The 27,045-nt window shown below is 33.8% G+C and overlaps 1 pseudogene; it reads left to right on the top strand.

Annotated features, from left to right (window-relative positions):
• Positions 1-23,222, top strand: part of LOC122235765 — a 95,647-nt pseudogene extending 72,425 nt beyond the window's left edge.
• Positions 23,223-27,045: the final 3,823 nt, after the last annotated feature.

Below are 27,045 nucleotides of genomic sequence, written 5' to 3'. Positions count from 1 at the left end.
AGGTTCTGAGGTTATTTTTTTTTTTTAATCTAGGTTTTGTGGATTGGCTCTAAATTTAATTCTTCCAGTTTCTCAGTCCCAGATCTTGAAGTCATTCTTTATGGGTCTCTTTGTACACATCCCATCCAATGTATCTTTGATTACAGCTGTCTCTATCTTTGATTTATATGCAGAATCTAAATACTTAGCACCAACCACCTCAGCCCAAACCAGCCTCATTTCTGACTTGGACAATCTCTATATCCTCTAAATGGAAATGCTTCCTCTGTTTTTATGCTTGCCCCAAATAGATAATTCCCCAAATGATCTCATTTAAATATAGCAGATCTTGTCACTCCTGACTCAAATCCTTCCAAAGGCTTCCTATTGCTCTCAAAAAAAAAATAAGTAAAAAGTCTGCTTTCCTTATCAACATTCTTTGCCTTCATTATGCCCCCTTTTCCTCTGCTTCTATTCATTCCTCTCTGTTTGGACCCAACTTTACCTCCATCCTATCATTTCAGCCTCACAACACAGATATCCCATCCCAGCCTTCACAGTGCTGGAGCCTGTGCTTAGGCTGCTGGTCTCCAGTATCCATAAGACTTGCCTTCTTAGATCATTTGAGGTTTCTGCTCAAATACTCAAATATCAAGTAAAGATATTTTTTAAAACAAGACCTCCTGCTCTCCATTCACTCATTCAACTTTGCTTATGCTAAATACAACTACCTGGATTCAAAATTTTGTTTTATATTTATTTTGCCTTTTTCTACTGTACATCTCTTCAAGAGATGTATAAGATCATACCTTATATGATCTCACACTAAGGTATATTTAAATAATTCAAAATAATAATAATAAATTTTAATTTTTTCCTGTTATCATGATTACCAAATGTAAGAAATGTAAATTAGAAGAAAGTTGCCAACATTACATATCACATATATCAATTGAATTATGCGTTCTCTTACTCTCTCTGCTTTGATTTTTGGTTTATTTCCCATTTATCAGATATTTACAAACATCTTTTTATTACATAGATTAGCAGAGTGGAAAGGTTCAAGTTTGTGGAGATTAACTGACCTTATTTTGAGTTCTAAAGTTTGTCAGTTAAACACCATTGTGATTTTGCCCAAGTCACAATTTTAAGCTCTGACTTCTTTACCTGTGAAATGGATATAGTAATATACCCTAAAATTTCTGCAGTATAGCATTCTGAGCATTGACAATGAATTGGGACAATCTATATCAAGTATTTATGATTTTACCTTGCAAAAAGAGTCTTAAAAATTTTAAATAATTATCATTTGATATTTTTCCATTGGGTACACAAATATGGGTAATACATTTAAAAATGTCAAAATCTCTATTAAAAAAGGAAACATGATAGCAGTCTTCCCACAGGAGATTTGAAAAATAAATCATACTGTGATATATAAGATACTTTCAAAACTAATCAGCCGATTTACCTTGTGTTTGGGCTTTCATCTTAATATTATGTCCTTTATTATTCCTAATGTTAATTATTACATAGCTATCATGAATTCTTTCACAAAATTTTGAACAATTAATTCCTGGCTCAGAAAATTAAAATTAACTCATATTTAAATAATCACTTCTTATACGTTCTCTTTGGAAATAAAATCCTTATGTAAATATGATTATTTTTAAATAATCTGTTCAAAGCACAAATATCACAATTTTAAACATGAAATGTTTTCTGGTCTAGTATTGACAGTACTAAAAAATTTGAATGAAAAATTCTTTCCATTTTTAATTTGTTTTCTTACTCATTGAACATCTAATAGTTAAGCAAGCACAATCTGAAGTATATGTATAGTATTATAAATAATAGATGGTAGACATTTTTAAATGACATTTCACAGGTTATGTCAAAGAGGTAAAGACACTGATACTATAAACAGATTGACATTATTAAAGTATCCCTCACCTATGATTATGTTAAATACATTTAGAGAATCACTCAAGATAAAGGAAAAGAACAGCTCTGAAATTGATTTGGATTTTTAAAAATTATAATCTTAAGAAAATTACTGAAACCTAGGAATTGGAATAAACATTACCTTCATGAGGCCATAACAGATGAAATTTTTTTTTTGAAAAAAATGACTTTGAATGTTTACATATTTAATTCTGTGATTTTTTTATATCTAGTCCATTATTCTATTGCAGCATAGAAAACACCACTAAACATATTTCATGTGTTCACAATCTATAAAGATAATTATTTTCCCAAAATTATGTTACCAAGAAAGAAAATAGGTCAACATATCTAGATATTTTTAAGTCAAGAAAGGAGCTCATGGCCCACAAATTCATTTTGCCTTTAGGAAGAAAGATTTTCTTAATGCCAATTTTTACTGACCTTATTAGAATAAGAAGTATTTTTGATATGGCTAAATCATACCTATAACTTTTTCACATATGATTGAATAGAATTACATAAAACTTATTATGCTGTTCCTCGTTTGTATATAAAAGTAATGTAAGTTGTTTTATCAATAGTTTTTGTTTAGTTTGTGTTCATATATGAAGAAAGGTTTTATCAAAAAGAATTAACATTTCATATTCTTGATAGTAGGACATATTATAATATTGAGTGTAAGAACCTTGTTTGTTATAAATTAAAACCCTTAAGTCATATTTTAATAGCATAAATAACTGGTAAATTAACAATTTGGCCCCTGAAATAGAGTGAGAATTAACTTGTTTGATACAAAATGTAAATGCTAAGTATTTTAAACTGAATACATATCTATCTATGTCTTATTCATATTTCTACTTTTGAATTAAAATTGACATTCTATCTTAATTCCACATGCAAAAATTAATTGCTTTATCATTATGGCTAGAGAAATAAAATATTTCTCTCTCAAAAAGAGAGTGGTCAAGGAATTTTAGAAAGAGAGGACACTTTTTAAGGATTTGCTTTGTATTTTTCCATCTTGCTTGAGATCAAGAATAAAGTAACCATATATATTCAGTAACCAAATAATGGCTTCAGTGTATAATGTTACTTTTTCCTCTTTATTCTGGGTGGAATTCTAGAATCTTGCAACAAAATGGTAAATAGATAAGTTCTGCCCTTATTCAATGAAGAAACAAGTACAATAGATAATTATGATGCAGCTTTGTGGTTCTATAATTGAAGAAGGGAGAAAAGAGTGAATTGAATAATATATTTATAAAATAAAAAACGTTATCTAAATTTTAAAATTATCTGATGAAAAGATTAACCATTTTGTTGAAATTATTTCAGTTGAACAAGAGAAATTCACTCTGTGTCTGTCCACTTGTGATGACTTCAAAGAATCTTTTAATTTTAAAAACAAAAATATTATTAATCCATAGTCTCTGGATTTGACCACTCATGATATATGGGGAAATAAACAGAAAGAAATAAAAATACAATATAAATAATAATTTGTGTTATAAATTTGCAAATAAAATATCACAAAACTTATGAAATAGAGTGGATAAATTTCCCTGAAAGACAGTAACAACATTTTATGGGGAAGGTAATAACTTAGTTGACTCAGGATTTATTTTTTAATCACATTAGCTTAAAAACTAAATTATAGTTTTCCCCATTGCTTAACTATCTTTCTCAAAAATGGTACCATTTCTGAATCTTAATATGGTAGGGCTAATAAAATAAGAAACATTATTTGTCTCACTATTTCTTTAATAAAGTACTAGAAGATAAGCCATGACTACATAAAACAGATATAAATAACACTACAAATGGATTATTGAATATTAATATTAATGAATATTAAAATTTATAAAGTTAACAGATTTAAATAAATGTGATTAAATTTTGTAATAGGATAATGCAAATATAAACATTTTGCATATCTTAATTTCAATATATTATTATGAACCAATAGTGCATTTAGATGATTATTATGTTACAAATTATTTATTGGCAATTAAAATTCCCTTTTGTTTTATAGCATATCTCAACTTCTTACGTTTTCTTTTTTGTACTTTTAGGTTTTCATTTTAAAAAAGATTAAATCTGTGGATAATCTTAAAACTCACCCACTCTTTCTATTTCAAGTATATGACTAGAGATTCATTATTTAACTTGTTGAATAATTCCTTTTGTCACCATTACCTCAGAATATTCCTATGAGAAGTAACTTTGTCTTTAAAATAATCAGATGAGTTACTTTTCTGGAGTAAATGGAAGTAATAATCTTGGTAACTCCTATCTGTCTAGTAGTTGGTCTTGATGGTCATTTTATAAATTTATTTAGATTATTAATGACTTAAGAGAATAAATAATGAGTCAACTTCTGTTTGAATGCTTTTATTTCAGGGCATTTTTCTTAAATAATAAAATTTACAACTTTTGTGTTGACTGTTTATATAGAAAATGCAATAGTGACACCAACATACATATATATGTTCATATATTCATCGTTAGAGGATTGCTGACGTAACCAAGATTAGAGGGGCCAGCATTAAAAAAAAGGGGGGGGGTATCACTGAATGAATCATGAATGATGATATCAGCTGACATCTTCAGTGTTTTTTTCCCCAGGACTTGCCTATACCAAGCATGAGGCAAAACTGAAATCTCATGTTTTGTTCAGGAAACAGGCTGCTTATGTATTTGGATTTAAAGCCTTGCTCTTTCTATTTGTTTCACATTTGTTTCTCTCTTCTTTCCTTCCTTTCAACAGATCCCTTCTTCCATGTGTTTGTTCTGCATATTTTTTATTGTTGTTTGATGGTTTCTGTATTAGTTTCTTTTGTGTACTGTGACAAATGATCACAAACTTGATGGGTTACACAACAGAAATTTATTCTCTCACAGCTCTGGAAGCCAGAAGTCTGAAATCAGTTTCACTAAGTGGAAATCAGGGTGTCAGTAGGGCTTTGCTCCCTTTGGAGGCTGCAGAGAATTTGTTCCTTGGGTCTTTCAGCTTGTTGTGACTGTTGGCATACCTTGACTTGTGGCCACATCACCCCAAATTCTGTACCATGGCCATGTTTCCTTCTCTTCTGCATATGAAATCTCCCCTTGCCTGTTTTTTAGGACACCTGTAACTGATTAAAGGCCTACTTAGATAGTCCAGGTTAATCTGGCCATGTCAAGATGCCTAACTTAATCTAAACATCTGCAAGGAACATCTTTTCCTTATAAATTAAGATGTATAGGTTCCAGGACCTAATAGGACCTAATATCTTTGGATGTCCATTACTGAGCATTCTCTGTACTTATTCTAGAATTAATATACATCTATGATTTCATAGAGTCTACTAAAAATTAAAACTTTTCAAAATGTATATGAATCCCTGAACTCACTGGTATTATATTGAAATAAACAAGTCCTGTGCATTGAGGGATTTCCACTTCTGACTTCATGGAGTAAATGGCTATCAGATTTTCCTCCCTACATGAAAACAACAGGAACAGCAAACAAAGCAAAATACATGACACAAAACTTTTTGAGACACTGGTTAGCTAGCAACAAAGGACAATGTTCCTGAGACATTTTGAGGAAAAAACAAAACTAACAAAAAAAATAAAACAAGATGAATATTACAGTTGTCCCAGCTTATTAGATTGTGGGATAGGGAGAGGAAGCTGAGGCAAAGCCCAGCATAATCCCTAAATTAAGGAGATGAAGCTGAGAGTAGGAAAAGTTCAAGGCACCTAGAGAGCATATGAAAAATCTCTGATAAGACAGAGCTACACGAAGAAAAAACCCTGGACACTTGCAGAAGTGGTCACCTAACCGTTTAGTAGAATGGTAGTCAGTGTGTACATGGGAGAAAACTATGTATGGCTAGGGAGTAGGGAGAATTAAAGCAGCTGTTGTTAACCAAAGATAGTTTATTCTGCAGGAAACATTTGTCAATGTCTGAAGACAGTTTGGATGTTCACTGCTGGGATGTGCTACTGACATCTAGCTCATAGCAGGCAGTGTTGCTGCTTAATATCCTACAATGCACAGGACTGTCACAGGTCTCACGATATAGAATTATCCAGATCAAAATATAAATAGTGCCATGATTTATGGAGTATAGAGTATAATACCTGCACTGTACAGGGATGGGAACATGGGCTCTTCTCATCAGTCAGTCTAGAAAATCTCATACTTCACAAAGTACCAAAAAAAGTCTTACTAGAGTAGAAAGGAATACTTAGACTTGCTCTGCAGTACCCAAAAGGATCACACTATGTCTAAATAATCAGAGCTCAGAAGAAGTATAATTATTTATAGAGATACAAAAAAATATCCAACATCCAACAAAGTACAATTAATATTATCTGGTATCCAATCAAAGATTATGAGGCATCCATATCTCAGTTTAAAAGCTTTCAGTTTTCACCATTGAGTATGGTGTTAGATATGAGCTTTTCATAAATGCCTTTTATGTGGTGAGGTTACTTTCTTCTATACTTAATTTTTGTTTGTATTGTTTTATTTTTTTTATTTTTTTAGACTTTATTTTCTTAAGGCAGCTTTAGGTTCACAAAAAATTGATGGGAAGGTACAGAGATTTCCCATATACCCCATGCCTTCACACATGCATAATATCCCCTATTGTCAACAATCCCCACCAAGTAGTGCATTTGTTATGACTGATGAATCTACGTTAATAAATCACAATAATCAAAGACAGTAGTTTACATTAGTGTTCACTCTTTGTGTTGTGCATTTTTTTAGGTTTGAACAAATGTATAATGACATGTTCTCATCATTTTGGTATCATACAAAAAATATTCACCACCCTAAAGTACTCTTTATCATACCAAGTATTTTCACTGACCTAAAACACTGTTTGTTCTCTGCCTCTTCATCCCTTCTCCCCACACTAATCCCTGGCAATCACTGACATTTTCTTATTGTCTCATAGTTTTGCCTTTTCTAGAATGTCGTATAGTTGGGTTAATAGAGTATGTATCCTTTTCAGTTGGCTTCTTTAATTTAATGATATGCATTTAGGTATCCTCAATGTCTTTTTGTAGCTTCATGGATTTGGTATCAAGCTGATGTGGCCTCCTAAAATGTGTTTGGAAGTGTTCTTTGCTCTCTTTTTTGAATAGTTTCAGAAGTGTTGCTAGGACTTATTTATTTATTTTTAATATGGTAAAATTCACCTGTTGCGGGCTTTCTTTGTGAAAGGTTTGTGATTAGTGATTCAGTCTCTTTATTATTGGTCTGTTCAAGCTTTCTATTTCTTTTTTATTCAGTTTTATTGTTTTAATTTTTTTAAATATTTATTTTGAGAAAGAGAAAGCATGAGAATTGAAGGGGCTGAGAGGGCGGGGAGGGGGGAGAGTGACAATCCAAAGCAGGCTCTGGGCTGTCAGTGCAGAGCCCAATGCAAGGCTCAATCTCATAAACCATGATATCATGAGTTGAGCAGAACTCTAGAGTTGGAGACTTAACCAGTTTAGCCACCCAGGTACCCTTCTTCTTGATTCAGTTTTGGCAGGTTCTATGTTCCTAAGAAATTGCTCATTTCTTCTAGGATATCCAATTTGTTAGCATATAATTTTTTTTGTAATAGTTTGTTACGACTTTTTTTCCCCTGTGGCATTCTTCTGTCTTTATTTTTTATTTTGTTTATTTGAGTCTTCTCTTTTTTTGTTCTTGGTATAGTTAGGGGGTTGTAGATTTTGCTTACCTTTTCAAAAAATCAGTTTTTTCAAATTTTCCTATAACTTTTCTATTCTGTATATCATAAATTTCTGTTTGAATCTTTATCATTTCCATTCTGCTAATTTTGGGCTTAGGTTGTTCTTATGCCCAACTTTGCTTTTTCTTTTCAACATATTACTGGAAGTTCTAGCCATAGCAACTAGGCAAGGAAAAAAAAAAGGCATCCAAAATGGAAAAGAAGTAAAATTTCTGTTTGCAGATGACAGATTCTTATATGTAGAAAACCCTAATAACTTCACACACACAAACTTTTAGAACTAATAAAAAAACTCAGTAAAGTTTCAGGGTATAAAATCAACATAAAAATTAGTGCATTTCTATTCACCCATAATGAACTATCTGAAAATAACATTAAGAAAAACAATCCCATTTACAATAGCATGAAAAAAAAAGTACTTAAGAATAAACTTAGCCAAGGAGGCAAAAGATCTGCACCTTGACAAATATAAAACACTGGAGAAATAAATTAAAGCAGACAGAAATAAGTGGAAAACATCTTATGTTCATGGATTGGAAGAAATAATATTGTTAAAATGTTGATACTATTTGATGTGACCCACAGGCTTTATGTAATCCCTATCAAAATTCCAGTGACTTTTTTTTTTTTACAAAAATAGAAAATAATTCTAAAATACCTATGGGGGGAAAAAAGATACTGAATAGCCAAAGTAATTTTGAGCAAGAAAAATAAAATGGGAGGTTATCACACTTCCCTATTTCCACATACATTACAAAGCAGCAACAGTCAAAACAGTATGGTACTGGTATTAAAACAAACAGATAAACCAATGGAACAGAATGGAGAGCCCAGAAATAAACCCACACTTATATCGTCAACTGATCTTCATCAGGGGTGTGGAGAATACACAGTGGCTATGGTGACTCATCAGGTTGTGCAAACTAAATATGTACAGCTATCTTTTTTGTCAATCATTCCTAAATAAAATGGTTAAAAAAAAAAGAGGCATCCAAGGAAGCAGGAAAAATGAAACATGTTAATAAAAGTAATGATGTCATCAAAATTGAATGAGAAATGAGACATATGTTATAATTAGCAGGGGAGGTTATTAATCAGGAATTATAATTGTATTTCAAAGGTTCAAAATTTAAATAGATGCGTGAAATTTGCCTTTTTCATGTCTTAATATAATCAGCATGTAAAACTTCAAAAGCCAAATAAATACAGTCTTACATTGTATTTATTTAGATTCATACAGTATTTAACATTTTGTATATTCTTTATTCCTTTCTTCATTTGCTATTTTCCGTTCAGAGCCATTTTTTATCTTGAAGTCTCTCTTCAGTTATTTTTACAACGGCTGGTTAATGTGAAATTCAAATTTAATAGTATGAAAATTATTTCATTTTTTGAAATATTTTTTTAAAATAGAATTCTAGCATTCAGTACTTAAAGATATTATCCATTGTTTTCTGGCTTTCCATATTTCTATTGATAATTTGACTGTGGTTTTATCTTTGCTCCTTTAATGATAATATATTTTTTCTACTCTTGCTCATAATTTTTCCTCTGGGTTTTAAGGAGTTTTTTTTCCTCTGATACACTAATTTTTCTTTTATTTATTCAATATGCTGTTCTTAATATGAACCAAGTCTGTATGTACACCATCCTTTCACAGTGTATTTAATCCACGTTTTTCTCAAAATAATTACCTCTGTCATAGTCTCCTCTCATTTGGGGACTCATTACATGGAGGGTTGCTGAACTTCTTTTTGTGTGTGTGTAACAGTCTGTCATATGACTCATCTCTTCATACTTTCTATGTAAGTTTTGTCTCTTTATGATCGGTCTGGATATTTTTTCTGACCCTTTCTCTTTTTTTCTTTTTAAATTTTTTAGATGTTTTTATTTGTTTTTGAGAGAGAGAGAGAGGGAGTACTAGTGAGGGACGGGCAGAGAGAAAGGGAGACACAGAACTCGAAGCAGGCTCCAGGCTCCAAGCTGCCAGCACAGAGCCCGACATGGGGCTCAAACTCACAGACTACGAGATCATGACCCAAAGTCGGACACTCAGCTGACTGAGCCAGAAACCTCTTTCAGACCCCTTTTCTTAGTCATTATTACTATCTGCTGCTGTCTTGCATACTATTAATCTGTTTATTTCTTAAATCTTATGATTTTCTTTTTCCTTTCTAAAATTTGTATTGAATAATGTAGACTCCAGATTTCAGGGAGTAATTTTCCCCCTTATTGAACATTCTGCTCAGAAATTAATAACAAAATATTTGAGAGATCATAGATGATAACTACCATATATTGATCACTTCTGGATCTATTCTGTTGTCTGCCCCATCTACCTCACAGGACTATTGTATGGATGAAATCAGAAAACTGAAAGAAATTTCTTTGAAAAGAATAAAGCCTAAAGTATATTGCAATTGTAAGAAATGGTTTTCTGTGTTTACCTGACATCAGTTATTTGACAACATCTTGAATTTTGTCATCTGGTTCTATTTATCACACTGCTTATTTTCTTTTTACAGAATGATTGGAATTGCATATAAAAAATTTAAAAGTTCTTGATGGTATCTTTCTGCAAAGGGGAATTAACAATATTCCACAGGTAATTGTAATAGGATCAGATTTCTTATATCTAAACAGTAATTGAATTGATTCATGTGAGAATTTAGTTTTGAAGAGGATTGAACTACTTAATTTTAATCTTAATGTATAGCCTTTCTGGGGTTTTAATGGAAATCAAGGATATTTGCCAAGAACACACCTCCGTGGATATTTTTTAAAGTCTCATGTTTGTTTCCTCGGTCAATGAGACTATAAAAAGCTCTTCAGAGTGACAGCTCCCTAGCCACTATGTTCTGCTTGGGTTCAAGATTTCTTGTTTGTAAAGCTTAGGGATTAGTAAATTCATTGGGAGAAATGTCTCACATTGTGAGGCTTAGTTCCCTACAGTTCCCTTTTCTCCTTAAATTTGATCCCTCATGTCTGTACTGTCTTGGTAGAGCTTCATTGTCAATTTGTCTCCTCAAGCATGGGACACTTCTGTAGCATCTATGCTTTTACTTTCTCTTTGACCCTTGTGTCCTTGTTTCTAATTGTAAATATCTCTGATAAAAAACAGAAGCTGGACTTACCGAAGCGTATGCATAAACTCATTTGTATGATTGTCAAAAAAAGAAGAAACAGCACCATTTCTACCAGACTGAATCTATTAATGTGAATGTGCACACCAATTAGTTTTAGCCCAATGTGCTAGCTTCAGCCACTGGGACCTGATGATGGACATTATTTTAAAAGTGAGTAATTAGAAATTCCTTGTAATATCATAGATCAAAAATCCAAATATCAAGGAAATAGTAATGGTGGTGTAGAGTCATTATAAGTGGCCTGCCCATCCACCACCTAATCATGTCATCCCTGGAGTTCCCATAATAGCCTTCATTAAATTGTTGAGAAATTTACTGATGTAGTAATGGCCACAATAATTGAAAAATGGTTCAAGTGTCATTATCTGAAAAATAGGAATGCTGGGAAAAGATATTAAAGATGAAGCTTTCCCCCTGCTTGTTAAGATGATGAGATGACAGAGACCAGAAAATGATATTTAGCTCACATAGATCAAGTGACTAAGGAGCCCATACCAAGTAGCTGGTAGTGTGATAATGAGAATGTTCTGACCACAGGAATATTTTATATTTGTTGAATTGAGTTTGCATTCTCTAAATCAAAGCAGATTTCTCTTCCATTAATGCCCTCCATGGTTAACAATAATATGAATATCTTCTTCAAGGTGATTTTTCTAACACAGATGTTTTACTTGTTCATTACACACCAGACCCTGGTCCAAGGTGAGATGAAAAAAAGAACAAAAACCTTCTAATCACTTGATCACAAATGTGTGTGATTCTTATCACAATGCACTCATACAGAGACAGAAACATCTGCAAATATAAATAGTACAAACCTCAGAAAAATATATAAGCAATCCTTATTAAGGATGATATGTTTTTCTAAACGCAACAAATATAAACATGACCTTTCATGCAGAATAGATACAACTCAGCCTAATGACACTATTGCAGTTCTTTCTCTAGCACAATACATGTGTACAATAACCAGATTCAGTAGAGTATCTTTTCAGTGAAGAAAACTGTAAATTCTTAATAGTTAGCATTATGACACCAAGACTTGGTAGAAGTTTGAAGTTCAAATTTGTCTTGATCACGGGTCAGGTAAAATTCTGTGCGTGATTTCTTTCCTCATTCATTCCTGCAAGTTTAAAAGCTAGAACCTAGATATTCTATTGCTTTGGTGGGACTCCCATCTTCAACATCCACTCCAAAAGCTATGGAAAGAGTCTACATTGTTTGTTATTTTAGTAGTAAATTTATGAGGAGGTGTCTCAAAAATGTACAGGTTTTCAATTTGTCCTAGGTGATTCTGATGTTGAATATGCTTGGGAACAAGTGGACAAGGGAGACAGTGAAGGGTAAGAGTAGAAAGTGCCCTAACACCACACCCTAAGGAACTTTGACATTCATTTCTAGTAGAAGATTTTTGGCTCGGCAAAGGATATAGTTTAGCTTCAACTAGTAAAGTATCAGAAATAAATGTGTGCTGGGGCACCTGGATGGCTCAGTCGGTTAAGCATCTGGCTCTTGATTTTGGCTGAGGTCATGATCTCACAGTTCATCAGATTGAGCCCTACGTCTGGCTCTGCACTGACAACATGGAGCCTGCTTGGGATTCTCTCTCTCTCTCTCTCTCTCTCTCTCTCTCTCTCTCTCTCTCTCCCCCTCTACCCCACTCACAGTCTCTCTCTCTCTCTCTCTCTCTCTCTCTCTCTCTCTCTCTCTTTTAAAACAAATAAACGTTAAAAAAATACTGTGTTCTATACTGTGAGGAATTGACTTCAAAGAGCATTTCAAGGATGGTTGGTCAAATATTTGGAATGTTCTAAAGAAGATAAAAAATGGAAAATGAAAAATTCCATTTCAATTTAACCACTTATTAAGCAAGGTCATTTTCAGTGAAGTGTAGGGAAAAAGGGAAAAAAATAGAGTAATTTCAAAAAAGAATGAGATATAAAGAAGAAAAAATGTTAGGTATTCATTCAATAATTGTTGAAGAGAAATTAAAATTACATGCAAAGATGTATCTTTCAAAACCTAATCTTCTAGACTAAAATTATCCTATTTTTAAAAAACGTTCTCCCTAGTCAAAATTGTTTGTATCATTTGCTTAAAATTATTCACACAAGTCAATAATATAATCTGTTAAGAAAATTGTAATTCTATTATAAGCATAATAGTTGTGGATTTAGCCGTGAGATAATAGCAAATGTCTATAATAAAGGGTCTATTATAATTGACTTTAAACAGTTGAAATTCTGGGCCACCTGGGTGGCTCAGTTGGGTAAGGGTCAGATTCTTTATTTTGGTTCAGGGCGTGATCTCAGGGTTGGTGAGACGGAGCTCACCAGGCTCTGTATTGATGTGATGGAGCTGCCCCCTCCCACTCAAGAGCACGTGCGCTTGCGTTCTCTCTCTCTCTCTCTCTCTCTCTCACCCTTTCTCTCTCTCAATAAACAAATAAATTTAAAAAATTAGAATTATGTTTTATATAGCTAAAATGTTTCATGGAATATCTATCAATGTTCTTTTCCTAACAACCATAATATTAAAGCAAAGAGAAAAATACATTATAGTGTTCTAAAAGCAAGCCAAGGAACTGCGAAGCGGAGTGATGAAGAGTATGAATATGATAAAAGTAAATAACAAAGACTTGAAAAAAAGCAGCCAAAATATGTTCAATGTGTAACAAATATTGTGTCAACTGTTTCTTAAAAATGTAACTTTGAAGCAACTTTGATGTCAAGAAAGTTGATAATGAGGATATTCTAAGTAAAAATTTAGTCGGCTAAATACAGGTTTTAATGGAAACAAAGCATATATATATATTTTTTTAAATACTACCATTTGATATACATATTCATCAGAGCTAATTCATCCAGCTCCAATCACATCTTATTTTAAGTTCAAAAGCACTGGCAGTTTTTGCCTTTATTATGAGAAAATGACAATCACATTAGAAAGCCTTGTCATTCTCCCAGTAATGAGTTTAATATGACATTTGGGAAAGTACTTTGCTGTGACTAGAATAGCAATGTTGATTTTACATTTTAAAAGATGCTTCAAAACACATACAGTGAAAACAGTTTCATACAGGGTTTTATTTTTCCACCCATTTCAATTTGAATGTGAGTTAAATTCAAAATTACAGTAATTGTGAACTGTTTTCATGTTACGATAAAGTTTCAAATTGTGGGCTAAGTCTTATTCTAGAAGCAGAATCTCATCAATAGAAAATGATTTTCAAAACTGCTATTATTGATTTTTAGTCTGAGAAATTTCCTTTACATGCAGGGCAAATTCTGATGATTGCACATTAAATCAGAAGTATTAAAATGAACACAATTGCTATCCTTCAGTCACAGTGAAGTAACGAATTTTTGTTAGTCCAACCTTTTTAAGCTATTATATCTAGTTTTAGAATTAAAACTTGTATGGATCCATATTTAAGGGTATTTTGAAGAAAATGAGAGATGACTATTCTAATACAGTTTATTTCTAATCAATAATATTCATTTGTATTTTGCACCCTGCAGTTCTTGAAACTGTCATTTCATAAAATAAAAATGACACTAAGTATTGTTAAAGCAAAAATTGCACCAGATACAGTAAATGGTAATGGAGATTTTATTGGAGGCTCTTGCAACAGCGAAGAGAGAACATAACAGTCTAACTGTTTTTAAAAAGAGGGGCCAAGGGAGTTTTAAGAGCAGAGTTGGGGGAATCCTAGGCCATCTGTGTTTGCTCTTTGGACTTACCCATAGGAAATGTAAACTTTCTCCTCTCTTCATGACAGGAGGTAGCTTTAGGACTCTGAATAAGATGCTCACTAAGGCTAGGCTCCAATTCCCCACATAAACTGGGAGATGGGGTAGCTAGCTACTATCCTTGATGATGACATTTCAAAGGGAGAAAGTCAGTCCTGGGTTATAAAGCTGCTCAGACATTTGAAAAAGATTTACATCTCAAAGAGGCAGGGGAAGAATTTGCAATTAGAAGTGATTTAAAAGTAAATGCTCCACGAAAGGAGAGTGGAGGGACCTCTTTGGTTAAGCTATTTGGATTCTGTGAAGGCCAGAATAGGAGGGAGGTCATGTGCCTAGAGGCAGGAAGAGATCTGCCTCAAGTTTACTTAAACTTAAGAAAATATTCAGGCTGTGTTGGCCAGTATTTTTTTTTTTTTAATTTGTTTCTGAGGTTATTTTTAAAAAACAGTTTCAGGTTCACAGCAAACTGAGAGGAAGACTGAGTTCTCCCATAAACTGCTGCCCACTGTCACATTCATAGCCACCCTCATCTATCAACACTGGTAGATGTTACATTTGTCAAAATTGATACACCTACATTGACACATCACAATCACCTAAGTCCATAGTTTACATTAGTGTTCACTTTTGATGTACATTCCGTGGATTTGGATAAATGTGACATATATCCATCATTATGATACCCTACAGAATGACTTCACAGCCACAAAAATTCTCTGTTGTTCATCTGTGTTTATATTTTAAAGAAAAAATAAGTTCGAATTTCTTGGGTTACTATTTTCTTCAGGGTATTGTAATATGTGATTTCTCTTTTCCCTTAATTACCCATTATGTTTAGTGTTAGGGTCAGTCGTAAGGCAGGGTAAAGATAGGAGTCAGAGGCTAGAAAATTTTAGCAGTCAAAGGCTTTATTTGGGAACTAAGGTCTTGGGCAAGGTTCCATGACTCAGGGAGAGAGAGAGAGGAGTCAGGGAAGTCGCATCCAGGTGTGGTGGGGTGGGGTTTTTAAGCTGCATCGGTTCCGGGTTTAGGTCCGGCTGGTCATGCTGTCGCTGGGTGATTGGTTGACCTCCAATTCATTCTGGCAGCTACTGGGGGCTTTTCCTTGGGTTGTGCTGGCAAGATGGCCGTCCCCTCTACTGTGGTTCTAAGGACATCCTAACAATTGGATCTTGAAGTTTGGTATTTTTATTAGGATATGGCTTTTTTGTTTATCAATTTACATCATTTTTCCATATGGTATTACGTTACCTTTCTTTTTTTCTTAAACGTCATTTATTTTTGAGACAGAGACAGAGCATGAACGGGCAAGGGGCAGAGAGAGAGGGAGACAAAGAATCTGAAGCAGACTCCAAGCTTGGAGCTGCCAGCACAGAGCCCCATGTGGGGCTGGAACCCATTGATCACGAGATGATGACTTGGGCCAAAGTCAGACATTTAACCAACTGAGCCACTCAGGTGCCTTTTAAGTTACCTTTCAATATAGATGTTCAGATTTCCTTTTTATACATAAATATTTATTTTCATATGAAGAACTTTACTTGTTCTGTTTTCTTCTCCTTTACATACCTATATGGCATCCTATTTGTTCTTTATCCATTTTCACCAGTGCTTTTCTATTGCTATTTGTGTCTGCTATTTCCATTTATTTTCACATGTTATTTAGATGCCTTTCGCTTATACTATTTCTCTATTCAGATGTTTGTGCATTTTAGTGCATGTAATATAGTTTATGAGTATCTTTTTCTTATATTATTTTGTTAATAGTTAACTCACATTTTATTTCCTCCTGTTAATTTATTATTTATTTTATTAGATGTATATTTTTTAATATCAAAGTATAATTGCTTTGAGGTCTTAAAGAAATATATCTTAAATTCTATGTGTATTCCTAGATTCGTTATTTTCTGTGGTTTATTTTACATATGCTTTTTTATAAAATCCTCTTTTATCCATATTTTGGTAAATCTACTCATAAATCCTTAGTTGGTTCCTTTGGTCACTTTTCATTTCTGAATAGGTAGATCCAACAGCTATATATTGAGAAACAGTGTGGAAAGAAATAAAAGGAAAATCTAAGTGTGTTGATGGAAAATTTTGAATATATTACAAAACATATTTTCACAAAAAAAGAACTATGCCCCCTCTGATTTGAAAACATGCTTCCCCTGAGTTATTTTTAAAATATCTTTCATTTGAAAAATAGTTGGCCCAGGAAGCACCATAAAATATAAAATGAAAAAATATATAGCATTTATTAAGAAAGTAGATCTTAAAATTTATCATCACAAGAAAAAAATGTACAAGTATGACAGATGTTAACTAGGCTATTGTGGTTAACTAGGCTATTGTGGCTATATTTCACAATATATATAAATATTGAATCATTATGTTGTACACCTAAAACTAATATAAAGTTATATGCCAATTATGCCTGCATTAAAAAAAAGAAGAAGAAAAAAGAAAACATATATTGGGTTGCAAAATAGTAAAAATATAATTCCCAGTGGTTTACTGTGACAGTGGATATTTCACACTCAGGTAAAGTGCACTGTGAAACATGAAGATACTATGACTAATTCTCCTTGTAATGATTCAGTGATGCAGGCTGTTTATTACCAGTTAAAACAACATTATTTTTTTGTTACTGTTTTATTACATTTCATCTTTTACCCAAAACACTACATTGTAAAATAAAAATACAATAATTCTCTTCCAAATTTCTCAAGTAAAAGCATATTGTAAATATCTATTACTATTAATATTTACTACATTGAAAGAAAAACAGCATAATAAAAATGCAAAGGTCATATGCTCAGTACCTATAAGAAAGAGTTCCTCCTTTTAATTGAAGTCATTAAGCTTTGTGAGAACCCCACTTTATTGTTTTATATTATTAACTCCATTACAAACTGGCACATTTCCAAACACCTGTTTTTGGAGACTCTGACTAGATGTCTGGCACTAGGAAACCTTTACCATTACTCTCATGATATACTATGGTAGTGGAGATTAAAGCATGAGTGAATGTTGGGTAGATGAAAAAGGATCAGGAAATTATTAAGGAAACTTCTATATATAAAGCTATTCCTGTTTGAAACCTGTTCAGAATACATAGATATGTTTACATATTTAATCATGTTATTTGATCATCTGTTCGCATTTGTGTGAATACTCAATATATCAGAGAAATCTAAAACATATGAATTGCATTATTTTTGTATTGGTCCACTGATCAAAACTATGTAACTGTAATTGCCCCAAGGCAATACAACCCAAGCACAAACTGTATTTTTTTGTCCATAATAGAGTGAAACTACATTCATAGAGAAATGATTGGAATTGCAGGGTTTTTTTCTTCAAATAGATGATTTTAATGTTAATTTGGTTGCATTTACTGTAATAATCACACATGTTCATTCAAAAAATTAAAAATAACTAGGACTTAACACTAATAAGCCCTATGATTAATACTGTAGTTCATAGAAGCACAGATAGAGAATATGAGGAAAAATATAAAATACTGATTTATGTGTGTTATCTCTTTCATTGCTCTTGGCTACTACTTATATAAGAATTTATTTTCTATGTCAGTGGCATTATGTGTTCTATAGTATTCAATTAGATGGAATGTGGGACTTTTTTTAACTTTTGAAAATGGGTGCATGAGTGACGCCAACAAAGGAAGGTTTTATATACTTAACACACTTTATGACAAGTCTAGCAACCTTGCAAAAAGGGTAAAACTTTCATTTCTAATTTTTTGGATATTGCTGTGGTTTATATAATGAATAGAATACAAATATATCAATTAGTAATGGAAATGAAGAGTTTAATAAATTATATGCTACATTAAACAAAATAGGGATGATTTTAGTAAAGATACATGAAAGTTAAAAATATAAACATAATAGGCACCTGGAGTGCCTAGGTGGCTCAGTTGCTTTAATGTCCACCTCGATTTTGATTCAGGTCACGATCTCATGGTTTATGGGTCTGAACTCTCATAAGGCTTTGTGTTGACAGAACAGAGCCTGCTCAGAATTCTCTCTCTCCTCTTCCTCTGCCCACCCTTTCTCTCAAATAAATAAAAACATTAAAATAATGTAAACATAAAAACATGATAGTTGAGGAAAAAATACTTGTTTTCTCAATTTTGTACATATCCAGTAAACCCTGCATCATCATGTGCATCACACAGACAGTGGTTTTCTCAATTAACATATATTTCAAAAATGTGTGAAGCAATATTAAATGTGGTTTAAGAGGACATTCAAATGTAGTTAAAGTATTAAATAAATAAGGATCATAAACCCCAAATTTAGAATTCTTTCCTCTTGGAAAAGTTTTAGGAAATATGTTGAGGGGCTCCTGGCTGGCTCAGTTGGTTGAACGTTGGACTCTTGGTTTCAGCTCAGGTCACGATCCCATGATGGTGGGATTGAGCCTCTCATTCATCTCTGTGCTAAGCATGAAGCCTACTTAGAATTCGCTCCCTCCCTCTCCCTCTATGCCCCTCTCTACTACTCAAACACACACTCTCTAAAACAAAAATTAAAAATTTAAAATAAGTAATAAAATTAAAATTAAAAAAAATAAAAGGAAATGTTATTTATTTTTTTATGTTTTAAGCTTAGTTATTTATTTTGAGTGAGAGAGAGAGAGACAGCGTGAGTTGGGAAGGGGCTGAGAGAGAGAAGAAGGCAGAATCCTAAGCAGGTTCTGCACTGCCAGCACAGAACCCAATGTGGGACTTGAACTCAGGAAACCAGCTTATGACCTAAGCTGAAACCAAGAGTTGGACACCTAACTGACTGAGCCACCCAGGCACTCCAGGAAATATGTTGGCAAATGGAATATTGGGGCTTCAATTTTTCCATAATACTTGCTTCTTAATGAAAAAGATCTAAAATAATTAGTATTTAATATAATTGATGGATTGATACCCAATTTTTCTTTATATTTTTATTTCATGTTTTGCTTGATAGGCAGTAGTAAATTTTTTTAAATGACATGCATTAACAATCAAGTCTGTTTACTGTTGTTTATTTTTTTTTTTAATGCTTATTTATTTTTGAGAGAGAGAGCACAAGTCGGGGAGGGGCAGAGAGCGAGGGACACATCGAATCCAAAGCAGGCTCCAGGCTCTGAGATGTCAGCACAGAGCCTAATGTGGGGCTTGAACTCACAAACTGTGTGATCATGACCTGAGCCGAAGTCGGATGCTTAACTGACTGAGCCACCCAGGTGCTCCTGTTTACTGTTGTTTAAAATTCAAATTTGTATGACAAACCATAGAGCAGATATTTGTTTCCTTCATAATACTGATATGACTTTTCTTACCTTGGAAAAGTAGAAACAAAGATGAGAATACCACATCATGCTAAGTAAGTTTTAAATACAAATATATCAAGAATTAAACAGTATTCTTTACTGTTTTAACTAAATTAAATCTATTTTCCTAAATAAAGGTAGAGCATTTCATGTAATTAAATCCCTAAAACTGACTTTTTTAAAGTTTATGTATTTGTTTTTGAAAGAGAGTGAGTGGGGGGAAACCGTGTAAGTAAGAACACAAAAGCGTGTTTAACTTTGAGTTATTCACAACATTAATGAGGTTAATCATGTGATTTTCTCTCTCAGCCTTATCACTATGGTAGTCATATTCATTAACTTCCTAATATTGAATCATCTTTAAGTTTCTAGAATTAATGACACTTGGTGAAGATGCATAATTTTATATGCTTTTACTCTGTTAACGAATATATATCTAGGATATATGGCTATTTAAGTTAGTTTAGGTTATAATTTTATGTTCAAAGATTATAACCATTAAATTTCAATATTATACATGCCGCATAAAAAAGATTTTGGAATATTTTAAGTGTCATTATGCCTCTGGTGTTTGAAATTGTGTTGCACCTGTGGCCTTTTTCTGGAATAGGAGTTTAGGAGTAATTATTATCTGTATACAAGAACTGTAAAGATATGACCCATATGGGGAGAAAAGCAAATCAGTCAAATCTGGCCTAGAAATGACCTAGATGATAGGATTAGTAAGCAAGAATATTACAATGATTATTAAAAGTATATTTCAATTATTATTAAAGTATGCATTTCATATCAAGAAGATATAGGAAATATTGAGAATGTTAGAAGGAACGTGAGTAGTAAAGAAGTCCCATATGAAAACTCTGTACATAAAAACTACAATATCTAGCATATCAGAAGGGAGGTTAGTGGGGGGATGGGTGAAATAGGTGAAGGGAATTACGAGTACACTTATGATGAGCACTGAGTAATTATCTATAGAATTATTAAATCACTATATTATATACCTGAAAGTAATAGAACATTGTATGTTTATACTGGAATTAAAATGAAAATTTAATTATAAGTAAATAAATATCCCCTAAAAAAGCTACAATATCTAAAATTAAAACACACACACACACACACACACACACACACACAAACAAATTGTAATATGTAAACCCTACTTACATTCTTGTCAAAAGAAAGATGACTTTAGGAGACGTTCTGAAAAGAACTGGTGAAATTTTAGTGTGGACTGGATACTAGAAAATTTCATCAAGCTATTGTCAATTTTTTTTCAAATTATATTATTTTAATTTATGTAAGAAATCTCATTTTTAAGAGATATATACTGAAGTCTTAAAAATGTACTACATGGGATTAACAACAGATTATACATTATAGGAGAAAAATAATTTTATTATTTTATTTTTTTATTTATTTTTTTCAATATATGAAATTTATTATCAAATTGGTTTCCATACAACACCCAGTGCTCATAGGAGAAAAATAATTTTAAAACATGGAAATAGAAACTAAAATGAAATAGGAAGAAAAATAAATAAACATAGCATCAGTGAGTTGAGCCACAAAATAAAGCAATCTCATGTAGGCCAAATCAAATTGGAGTTTCTTAAGAAGAAGAAAGAAATGGGGGTAAACATGATATTTAAATAAATATGTCTTAAAAAATAAAAATTTTATGAAATGATAAACTTACAAATAAGCTAAAAACAACAAAAAATAAGAAACATAAAGAAAACTACATTAAGTCACAATGTAATCAAATAGCCTAAAACCAATGGCACAGAGAAACTCTTAAAGGGAGTCACACACACACATACACACACTTAACATATACTAGCCATCCTCCAATGGTGCAGGGAGCCTGTCTTGAAGAAGGCAACAGCACTCATGAACCCCTAGGCAGTGCTGACTGTTGTAGTCATGAAGGCCAGACCCAGGCAGAGGAGTGTCCTCATCACTACCAACAGCCACCATGCCCAGAGTACACACAGAAGAATCATCTTCAAAAGAGAATTCTTACCCTTCCAAACCGGTGGTGGGGATTAGTTACCCTCTTCTATAAAGATCAGGGATATCATTGATAGCACTGACAAATTTGTGGCCAGAAACAGACCTGAATTTGAAGCTTAGAATATAACAGAATTAGATAGCCCTCAGTACAACTTCCTAAACCCCAGTGACCCTTACAATGCCTACCACCATCACTAGGTCAGTGAATGCAAGGAGGGGAAGGCTCAGGAGCCCTCAGCTTCCATCCTCAAGGTTATTAGGCAGCATTAGAAGCAAGCCACCCAACAGCAGCTGCCCTAGAATGCTCAACACTAGGTAATTCAGGAGACCATCATGCCCAAAGAGCCTTCCCTCTAGTTTGACTTCATCATAGCATGCCCCTCCATCTCATAATCAGCCTGCATCTCAGCCTTCAACCTGGATGTGATGAAGCTGATAGCTCAGCCTGTGGCAAGGAATGGGCACTTGTTTCTGACGCAGCTGATACAGAAAGAATAGCACAGCTACCAGTTTCACACTACTTCACCATGCTGGTGGAACATTATACCAAGGTCGTAATTCCACCCAAAGGCTTATTTGCAAAGCTCAAAAAAGAAGGGCACCTTGGTGACTCGATTGAGTGTCCAACTCTTGATTTCAGCTCAGGTCATGATCCTAAGGCCTTGGGATCTTCTCTTTCTGTGTGTCTCCCTCTGCCTTTCTTCCCCTGCCCCTCTTCCCTGCTCACACTCTCTCTCTCTCTCTCTCTCTCTCTCTCTCTCTCTCTCTCTCCCTCCCTCCCTTCCTCCCTCCCTCCCTAAGATAAAATAAAATAAAATAAAATAAAATAATCTCAAAAAAGAGAAGATTTGGACCAGGTATGTTACTGAATGGAGCAAGCCAAGTTCCAAGATGAGAAAAAGAAGAGGAGAAGGAGCGAATGTACATTTGCAAATCATCAGATCAGTCAGTGGTGGAAGTGGCAGAAACAATGGACTTGAACTTTTCTCCCTTCGCCACCTTGGAGAATCTGGGGGCCCAAAAAACTCATTCAGGAGCACTGGGAAAAGTTTGGGGAGGGTGGGGTGGTCAAGATAGAGGCGGGGTCTGATGAGAAGGTTAAGAAACACTACAAGGTAGAGTAGTGTCCATCCCAGCTAGATCAGGACGCCCAAGTGCAAGACAAGGATGAGGGTTCAGATGATGAAGAAGGGCAGAAAGTGTCCAACCTTCAGAGATCTATGCTTCCACCTCTGCCCTTGACTGCAGACCAAGTCATTATATAGAGGGACTGTGATCCCAAGGCTCTCAAGCCCTGCTCAAGATAAATATTTTGTGTTCCCTACCTTGGGAGAAAAGTTTTTGGCCAAAAAAAATATAGGAAAATGTGGTCATCAGGCTCAGAGGACAGCAGCATGGGACCAAAGAACACACAGACACATTATATACAGAGTTACAAAGATAAATCTTATTCTTATTGAAACTTCTCTTTGAAACAGTGTAAGTCAGAACACAGAGGAGAAACTTCTTAAAGTACTGAAAGGATAAACAAACAAACCTGACAACTTAAGAGATCTACTCCTGTAAAAATATCTTTCAAAAATGAAGGAAAAATAAGGACTTTTTTTAAGACATAACAAACTGAGAGAAATAAAAACCTGCTGACTATACGGAAAAAATATTAACTGAAAACCGTCAAACAGAAGGAAAATCATACCAACAAGAATGAAAACCACTGAAAAGAATAATGTGGGGAAATATAAAATACATTTTAAATCATAAATTTCTATACAATATAATGAACTGATTAAACCAAACAATAAAACAGCACATTGTGGGATTTATAATACATATAGAAGTAAAATGTCATAATGTGAACATCAAGGCCAGGAAAGGACACGTGGTAGTATGTTGCTGGGAGATTCTTATAATTTTATGGGACATAGTATATATTACTTGAAAATAGAATATGATAAAAATACAGTACTATAATGTAACCCTTATATAACCACTAAAATAACATAAAGTAATAGGCGAGAGGCAAAAAAAGGAGACAAAATCACAAAAAGTTACTCCAAAGAAGTAAAAAAAAACAAAAAAAACCCCAAGATTAGACAAAAAACAGATGTCCAAATCATAGATTTAATCTCAAACATCAAAATTATGCAAAATATAAATTATCTGAACACACCAGTTGAAAGTAAAAGATAGTAATGATAATTTCTTATAAAATTTATTTATTTTGAGAGAAAGAGATGAGTGTTCATGAGAGAGATTAGGGTAGGGGCAGAGGGCGAGGGAGAGAGAGAATTGCAAGCAGGCTCTGTACTGCCAGAGCAGAGCCTGAGACATACTGGTCTCATGAACCATGAGATTATGACCTGAGCCAAAATCAAGAGTCCGACACTTAACCAACCGAGTGACCCTGGTGCCCCATTAGTGATAATTTTACCAGTATGTTCATTACTCTAATTTCAGTGAGGAAAAATTAAAAATTACATTTCCAAAAGAACACTGTTAGTAGGCAAGAATATAGCCTTTGAAATCTCTGCTGTACATTGTTTGTTTGTTTCAAAGATGGTAGCCATATTTTGACAAGATGATTTGAGTGGTCAGAGTGACCAAAGGCAGGGCAAAAATGAAGGGGAACTCTGTGGGGAATGGAATCAAATGAAAAAACAAAACACCAAAGCACTTGGAGCGTGACTACCACATCAAGGAAATAATTGTTGAAGAAAATGTGTTTCTTCTCAAAACATCAGCTGACAAAGATGAGAGAAAAATGCATTTGTACTTGTTGGATACGCTTCTCATAACTATTTTAATGTTGGCAAAATAAGCTCAGTAATGTCTGTTGTGATTTCTTATTTTTATTTTTTACAACTTGCCTCTTTTTTTTTTTAAATATATGAAATTTACTGTCAAATTGGTTTCCATACAACACCCAGTGCTCATCCCAAAAGGTGCCCTCCTCAATACCCATCACCCACCCTCCCCTCCCTCCCACCCGCCATCAACCCTCAGTTTGTTCTCAGTTTTTAACAGTCTCTTATGCTTTGGCTCTCACCCACTCTAACCTCTTTTTTTTTTTTTTTTCCTTCCCCTCCCCCATGGGTTTCTGTTACGTTTCTCAGGATCCACATAAGAGTGAAACCATATGGTATCTGTCTTTCTCTGTATGGCTTATTTCACTTAGCATCACACTCTCCAGTTCCATCCATGTTGCTGCCTCTTTGAGGTGTAGTTTTATTTAATGAGGTAAGAAGATAATCAACATACACGAATGCTGTAATGGTTTTAAACTAGAATTTTCAGGGGTGCCTGGGTGGCTCAGTGGTTAAGTGTCTGACTTTGGCTCGGGTCATGATCTCATGGTTCTTGAGTTTGAGCTCCACCTCAGGTTCTTGTGCTGACAGCTCAGAGCCTGGAGCCTGCTTTGGATTCTGTGTCTTCCTCTTGCTCTCTGCCCCTCACTGGCTCCACTCTGTCTTTCTCTCTCTCTCAAAGGTAAATAAACATTAAAAGAAATTTTAAAAATAAATAAACTAGAATTTTCATTCCAACTTTTGTAATAAGTTTTATACTTCAGTAATTTGCAAGCTTCCAAAAAGTTCTAGGAACCCTTATTTAGAAAGTTACATATGGAATTGAGATAAATAATAGGCTTTTGAGACACATGATTTCTTTCACTTGATTTTGAATTGTGAGTCTACCTTCATAATGCATCAGTTTTTGCCAAGAATTCCCAAGAAGTAAATCTTTTTTGGCAGCAGAGATTTAAAAGCCATCAATAAAATCTAGCAAGATACTTTTAAATGGTGAGCTAATTGACAAGGATTTGTATCACAGCTTTAGCTGAGCCAGTGTGGTTTTGGCTCATCAGGAAAAAATAAGACTTGAAAAAATAACACTTTGGACCAAACTAAAATGATTGAGATGTTGCTGCCCAAATTCTTGAAATTGCAACTGTGTTTTTATCTGTGGACCTTTGTTCTCACTATTTTCTTTGCCTACAACTTGCCCCAGATCTTCAGGTGGTTTACTCTCTCAGCTAAATACATGTCTTTGTTCAATGTTACAAATATATTCTACTGTAAAGCTTCACATTACTGTAAAGTCAGATGTGAATAATTAAGAACAATGTGGTATAACCTGGCTTGTCCTGAGTAGCTACTGGTCAAAATATTAGAGATTCCATATGTGTGTACCCCAAAAAAATGGACATAGTAAGAAGGAAAAACTGCTAAATTCTGATCTGTTTCACAGCATGCCTGTTTCTTAGTTATTTTGATATAAAATCTTAAAGTTTTGCAATGTGTTTTAATCCACACCAACTGATTGACATTTGTCATCATTAACTGTGTGAGGGAGACTATTAATATATTGTTGATATTGGAGGCCACCAATGGAATACATACCTCCTAGTACTCATTCTCTGCTGCAGTCCCCTCTCAACAAATCTGGGTTTAGCTTCAGTTAATAAACCTTAACAGAGCGGTGCCTAACTGGCTTAGTCAGTGGAGCTGTGACTCTTGATCTCAGGGTTGTAAGTTAAATCCCAATGTTGGGTGTGGACATTACGTTAAAAAATTAAAACTTGAAAAATAAATAAAATTTAGCAGAAATAACACTATGCTCCTTGCAGTTCTCAGCCTTTAGAATTCTGACAGCTTCTACTTTGGAACCCTGCACATGCATGAAAAAACTCCATCTGTCCAGCTGGAGATGCCATGATGACAAAGCCACATGAAAGGGAAGGATGATAAATTCATGAAGAGAGAAAGATGACTAGTTGTAACAGTTTCCTACAGCTGCATTAACAACTTACCACAAATTGTGTGACCTAAAACGACAAATTTACTCCCTCACAGTTCTGGAGCTTAAAAGTCTGAAAACAAATGTCAGTGAGGTGGGTTCCTCCTGGAGGATTGGAGGGAGAGTCTATCCATGCCTCTCTCCTATATTATAGTGGTCACCAGCAGCCGTTGGCATTCCTTGGCTATTGTACACACCATTTCAATCTCTGCCTCTCTCTTCACAAGATGTTCTTTCTGTGTGTAAGTCTTCTCTGCCTTTGTGACTCTCTCTTCTTTCTTTTATAAAGACACCATTTTTTATATTTAGGGTTCATCCTAATCTGGCATGACTTTA

This window comes from Panthera tigris, chromosome F3, assembly GCF_018350195.1.
Source record: "Panthera tigris isolate Pti1 chromosome F3, P.tigris_Pti1_mat1.1, whole genome shotgun sequence".
In the NCBI taxonomy this organism is placed as follows: domain Eukaryota; kingdom Metazoa; phylum Chordata; class Mammalia; order Carnivora; family Felidae; genus Panthera; species Panthera tigris.
Note: the sequence above shows the minus strand (reverse complement) of the source record. Positions and strands in the feature narration are given on the sequence as shown.